This window comes from Octodon degus, unplaced genomic scaffold, assembly GCF_000260255.1.
Source record: "Octodon degus isolate 3935 unplaced genomic scaffold, OctDeg1.0 scaffold00067, whole genome shotgun sequence".
NCBI classification, from domain to species: domain Eukaryota; kingdom Metazoa; phylum Chordata; class Mammalia; order Rodentia; family Octodontidae; genus Octodon; species Octodon degus.
The window spans coordinates 6268950-6275756 of NW_004524643.1; the positions used below are offsets into that span (position 1 = coordinate 6268950).

Here is a 6807-nt window from a genome sequence, read left to right on the forward strand (position 1 = left end):
GAATGTCATTGTGATTTATAGATTGTACAGGAGGGTAACCTTAGCTTCAGCAGAGGCTAATGGCCCCAATGCAGGTAACTATAAATCACTTTTTAAAAATTTATATTTTTCTGAAACTTCAAGTCTAAAATAATATGCTTTTTTTCTTTTTTCTTTCTTTTTTTAATTTTTGTTTTCAGTTTTCAAGGCATGGGTTTGGGAGAAGGCAGAGTCCAGTACTCTGAAGTACTCATCCCAACCTGGCTTACCCACCTGTCCTTGGAACATCCCGCCATGTGAGACTGCTGTCTCCCATGGAGATGGCAGCAATGATTGTCCCTGCCTGTGAATGAAGCCCCAGAATCCTTCCTGTCACCCTGGCTCTGATGTCAGTGCCCTTTGTAGGTGGATATGGGGTTTGGATTTTGATTGTAGTAACCTAATCCGCCAGAGAGTAGATCATTTGGTACAAGGCTGTCTCTGATAAGCAGCTTCTCTTTTAGTTTTTCTTCTTTGCTTTTTTTAAATTATAAAAACAACAGATGTTCATTACAGGCCTGGGATTAGAACTCTTTGTGTCTGGTTTTGAATTCCAGTTCTATCCCTTATTGTGCAGCTCTGAGTGATGCAAAACATGGTCCCTCTCTGAGCGTTGCTTTGCTTGTTGTAAGACGACCCATTGGAGTCACCCCGATGCACTGCTGTGCGGAGTGAGGGATCCAGTCTGTAAAATGCTCTTGCAGCGACCTGATGAGGTGCATTTCTTCCGTGGGGTTTCGCCTTGATCTGGTATTGGAGACTGGACCCAGGGCTTTCACACTCAGCTACCTGCCAAGCCCTTTTAAATATTTTTATTTTTAGACAGGATCTTGTTAAATTGTTCAGGCTTGCCTGGAGCTTTCCATCTTCTTGCCTCAGATAGGATTACAGACATGTGCCACCATGCCTGGCTTCCTCAGTGGGGAAGTACTGATGCCTACTAAGAACCAGTGGCTGTTTCAGCAGCTCTGGAAACGGTCAAGAACAAGACAGAGTCCCTGCTCCCTCGTACACATGCTCTAAGCAGAGCAGACACAAGTACACAGGACAATGCCCATAATTAAGGCAGTAGAATCCGGGGGCAGGGTGAGAGCCATAGGAAGGGCTACTTTATATTAAACAGCAAGGGGAGACCTCTCTGGGGAGGTCAGTTTTTTGTGACTCTTGGGTCACAAGTGTTCCAGAACTCCTGCTTTAGACAGTGCTGCCTCTTTAGTGTTTAGATCCTGAAGTTGAGTTTGGAAACGCTGACTACAGACTGCCAATCACTTCTCTTCGGGGCGGTGCTTGTGCAGCCGTGGTCCTCCCATGCAAAGTTGAAGCTCTTGGCCAACAACCACATCCTCTGGCCCGTAAAGACCTCGGTGCTCCTTGGAATATGCACCCAGCTGAGCCGAGAGAATGAGGAGGCCCATGTTGGGAGGGAGGATGATTCGTTTTTAGGTAGAGCCCTTTCTGCTCAGCACTGTTTTGGAGCCTTCAGGTTTCTGCAGAACTGGAAGTGGTTTTTCTCTCAGTAAGAGGGTGGCTGCTGCTCCTCTTGACTCTTTAAGGGCTTGTGGAAGCCACACAATACAGGTGGCAGCGTAGGCCCAGTGCATGCATGGGCTTTTAAACTGCAGAGCAGTAAGACCGACACCTGATGCCTACCACGTTGCTGCTCTTGGCTAGTGGAGGGGATGTAAACGGCCATTTCACCCTGCTGTTTCAGGCAGCAGTGGCCCAAACTGTTTGGAGGAAGCCACTGGGAGGAAGGGCAGGTGGCCTGTGTCTCACCTGTCATATCAATAATTGACCTATTTTTGTGTGACCCTGATTTGCTCAGCACAGCGAGAGATGTGTTTGTGACTGTCCCTCTGCTACCTGATTTAATCCAGCACGTGACGGCCCAGATCTTAAACATACACATAGCCCAGGCAGATGGACGGATGGGTGGTGGTTTTCCACTAATCTCTGAATTGTAATTCTATCACAAGGAAAAAGCTCCATTTCAAGAACATGGAACAATTACTTGAGACTACATATGATGCCAAAGCAGCAGGCCTTGATTTCTTGCTACAGGGCGGCTTAATCAGGAAATGGCCTAGATGGCTGCCTTTCAAGTAGGTCCTCGCAGTAGCCTGGCAACAGGCACCGGGTCATAATTGGAGAATTTGGCTCTGAGTGTCTGTGGGTGTTTACAGTGCACTATAGGGCAGGGCTTCTCTTATTTATAGACTATTTTTGAGCAACAAGCAGCAGAAGGCTGAAAAGCCACTAAATCTCGATTTATTTTTAACAAATTCCATTTTTCCCTTCATCCCAGAAGGAAGACTGAGTTATTAAAAAACAGTAAAAAATACATCGTTGCAAAGCATGCCATATCTAATTATGGGGTTGCCGGCGTCGGCCTGCAGTCACACTTGCAGGCTTTGTAAATCAGCCATCCATTCAATCTGTGAACTTATATGACTCCCATTCTTCATTTAGAAGTAGAATGAAATTATTGGCAAGTGAGAGCTGATCAGAAAAAGTTCTTCCCATCTAAATTAAGAGATAGAAGGTACAAATATAGAATAGTGTACTTATGTTCTCAAAGGGAGATAAAATCATTCTTCATTGTCCATTATACTTAGCTGCACAAATATACATCATAGCACTAAATACCCACTTTAGGATTTCGCTCCTTGCGATGGCAGATCTGTGCCACTCAGAGGAGCAGTATTGCGCTAGCTCGCTGAGCTCAGCCTTGAAAGCTTATAACCCACCTAGTCATGGAAAGCACGGATCCAGGCTTTTTGCCTGTGTTCTTGGAGTGTGGTAGAGCTGGATGAGACTTCAGAGACACACGAGCTCAGCCATACCTTCCATTAAGGGGGAGCTGAGTTCCCATCAGGGAGCTGTTGCCTCCAGCCTCAGGGAGTCACAGTAGAGGTGGGCTGAGGCAGGGGTCTCTGTGCTTCTCCCCAGCAGTGTTCTGCTGTGCTGAGTCTGGGAGCCAGTGAACTACGTAGCTCTGATGTCTCCACTTGGAGGGTTCGCAGTCTCAGAAGACAAGGACCTCGGAATAGTCAAACAGTTGCCCTGCCACTGGCTGACCGAGTTACATGCATATGGGCAGCTCAGTTGAATGGTGGAGGTGGTGAGCATGGGGAATTTGGGCATCTGTGTCTTTGGATACCAAAGCAAAGGTTAAATCTGTTGCTGTCTGACTCACTTGGGAGAAGCTTTATAGATGCTGTAAAGTTTTCTAATGAGAAAAGGTGCAGCACATTTGCCGTGGGGTGGGAACAGGGAACGTATGGTGCTGTGAGTGGTAGGTGGCAGTAGAGATGAATATCACAACTTGAGAGGTGCCCTCGAAGTGGGTCATTGAGCTTTTAAAGGGGTATGGAGTAGGCACGGGCCAGGGAGTGCTGAGTGCTGAGCAAAGTCCCCCCCTTTTCTGGGGCAGCCCGTGGGTGGCATGTGGGCTGCACTTCCAAGCCTTTGTCCCCCAGGCAGAAGAGTAACTGGTCCTGGTGGCCTCTTCTCTGACCCTAACATCCGGTGTCAATGAACTGAAGCTGGCCCCTCTTTCCCTGTGCTATGCAGGGGAACAATACCCTGGCCAGTGTGGCTGTGGTATTGGCTCTTTTATGGGGCTGGGAGGGGCAGAGGACCTCAGGAAACCTTTCCAAGGGAGGACAGACTGCAGCCACCTCTCGGTAGCCCTGGAGGCCACTAGTTGTGCAGGATGTGAGTGGGCCAGGAGGGAGGTGGTCAGGGCCTAAATTAAGGCTGGAGAAGTCAGCGGAGAGAGGAACAAGTGGGAGAAGAGCGATTACAGGGGAGGAACAAGCAGTGGGACTTGGCTAGAGCCAGCCAGCCAAAGAGAGATGAAGGGCAGTGACATGCTGCAATGGGAACTGCCACTGCAGCGGAGGTGGGAGGTGGGGACGGGGGAATTCGGGCTGTGGGCAGGCCCAGTGGCTGGCATCTGAGGCCAAGCCCGTGGATTACTGAGCCCACACACTCTGAGAAGAGATGGCCCATCTTCTGCTCAGTGAGCCCCGCCGGCCTGGGCAGTGGTTTTCAAGCATGGCACCAGGAGCCGCCAGATGGCGCACAGTGAAACGAGGGCACTCGGTGGCCCTGAGGTCGCCTCGGAGATACCAACAGCTGCTCTCGAGTTGTCAGAGTTGAGACTGTCGAAATTAGCAGCGACAAGAACCCAGCAAGGAGTTGGGACAAGGCTGACTTTTAGGGTTCTTCTTGGATACGCATTATAGTTTCAATACAAATGCTTTTGTTGGCAAAATAGTTTCTAGCTTTAAACCTTACTTCTAATTTTTATATTTTATAAGATAGCAGTATTTTAATGGCAAAAAAAAAAAAAGCCTCCTGGGTACCCTACCTCTGAACCAGTCTTTAGGGAGTAGATTTTCCTCTTCGTTTTTCTTGCTCCAGGCCTTCTTTGTGGCCTGGAATCCTTCCTCACGTGCAGGTTGGCCCAGGAAACTTGAATTTGCATGACGCAGGCCAGGGGGGTTTTGTCTGTGCTTCGGTGGTGAAAGACTGGTAAGGAAGAACCCCGAATTTTTCACCAGAGAAAATGTTGGGGTCATTTCTGTCCCACTGACAGTCCATGGAGCCAGCTGACCCGATCACTTGGTAATTGTTTGCCTCCAGATAAGAATGGCATTCAGGACTGATGCTGTCTTTAAACTCTCCAATATTTTACACTTCATCTCATTTCTGCCCCAGCACCTAGCAGGTGTTCTAGAAATGCTTTTGGTTTCATAATCTGTTACTGGTTGCTGATGCCACCACCAGCAAGTGATGCTGTGAGGGCCTTGAGTGACAGTTTTGAAGGTCATGGACACTATTGGGGTCCAAAGGTCGTGGACTTCCTTCTTTCCAGCTGAGCAGTCATGCCCAGCTGTTAGTACCTCTTTGCTCACTATTCAACAGAGAATGGACCCTAGGAAGGGTCATCCAGGTTGCCTGTGGCCAGCCCCTGGTACAAGGAGGCCCCTCTGTGTGGCTCCTGAAAGCCAGTGCCCTGGTCCAGCTTGGGCATCTGTGCTTTGGGACCCCGCTCCTACCCCGCTGCCACGGACACTTCTGGCCCTTAGGAAACCCTTATTGTGACATCAAATCTATCACTTTCCATGGTTTCCTCGCTGGTCCAGTTCTGCCCTTCGTGGCCACCACAGCGAAGGTCTATAGGCCTGGCATGATTCTACCTCCAAAGCTTGAAAATAGTGCTCCTGGGCTCTAACCCTTTCTTCTCTAGTCCCCTCCACAGGACTGGTGTTCCAGGGTGCCTGCAGTGCTCCTGCGTATGACATGGCAATCAGTAGAATGAGTCCAGGGGACGTTCACTGAGTGAGGGCTCACCACGGGCTGGCACTTTTGTCGTCTCCTTAGTGTCTGTGCTACTCACGACACCTTGCCTCCACTCCCGGATGAGGTGGTTACCATTGCGATCCTCATTTTACCAGTGAGAAAGTGAAGGAAAGAACAGGAAGTCTGAACTGTCTTGAGCCTATGCTCTTAACTCTGGTGCTCAAATATCTTACAACCTTTTCCTCATGGTGCTAAAAATAAGCCCAGGGTACACCAGGCTTAGGCTGGCCCTATTTTAACTTACTTTTCAAGAAATCATTTGGCATTAGCCTGAGTTGAACCGTCTTCCGTGAAACCTCTACAGAGTCTGTTTTGACAAAGTGGACAGGAGAGCAAAGGCCTCTGCACTGTTACCCGCGCATGGGTGGTGCTTGCTCTGCCAGGCCCCAGAAGGCTTCTAACGTGATGGATTAGATCAAGGTGACAAGTATGGGCTGTTGATGTTTTATTTTCCTGAACATGATGCCTAGTCATGGCTGCAGGACCTTCCAACAGATGGAGACCTGAGAATTGCAAGCCCAGACTGCCTTTCTACATGGTGAATGCAGTGTTCAGTCTTACACTGTCCCCGGCCGTGCTGAGGCAGAAGGAGGTGTTGACCACCTACCTTCCTAAGCTGAGGGTACAGGTGCCAAATGCCCAGTCTCCCAAAAGGGCTCTTGGTGGCTCAGGCCAGGATCCCCTGAATGGAGAAGGGTGACCTGTGGCTGCATCTGGGTAGAGTCTACTTCCTGCATACACGAATACATGGGTCAGAGTATCCCATAGCTGGGATTGAACCTTTGTTCTTTTTGAGAGTTCCTTTTTGGACAGCATGCATCCCAGAGCCCTGACCTGGAGACCTGCGCAGTGAGTGGCGTGAAGCCTTAGAAAATGTGCTGGGTAGGCGGCGCGTCTGTTTCGGCTGCTTCTGTCGCCTGGTCTAGCTTTCGCACTCTTAATCGGGCGCTCTGTGCGGCACTATGGGGAAGCGGGACAATTGGGTGGCCTACATGAATCCAATAGCAATGGCCAGATCAAGAGATCCAATCCAGTCTTCAGGGCCAACCATCCAGGATTATCTGAATCGACCCAGGCCTACCTGGGAAGAAGTGAAAGAGCAACTAGAAAAGAAAAAGAAAGGCTCTAAGGCTTTGGCTGAATTCGAAGAAAAAATGAATGAGAATTGGAAGAAAGAACTAGAAAAGCACAGAGAAAAATTATTAAGTGGAAATGAGAGCTCATCCAAAAAAAAAACAGAGAAAGAAGAAAGAAAAGAAGAAATCTGGTAGGTATTCATCTTCTTCTTCATCGAGCTCTGATTCTTCCAGCAGTTCTTCAGATTCTGAGGATGAGGAAAAGAAGCAAGCAAAAAGGAGAAAGAAAAAGAAGAACTGTACATATAAATCTTCTGAAAGCTCCCTGTCAGAAACTGAGTCA

At 48.7% G+C, this 6807-nt stretch overlaps 1 protein-coding gene and 1 pseudogene across 7 annotated transcripts in view; both read left to right on the forward strand.

Annotated features, from left to right (window-relative positions):
• The window catches only part of Arntl (aryl hydrocarbon receptor nuclear translocator like), a 95694-nt gene that overhangs the window by 40537 nt on the left and 48350 nt on the right, over positions 1-6807 (forward strand). The gene's annotated exons all lie outside the window — the stretch shown is intronic.
• The window catches only part of LOC105742694, an 8994-nt pseudogene continuing 8537 nt past the window's right edge, over positions 6351-6807 (forward strand).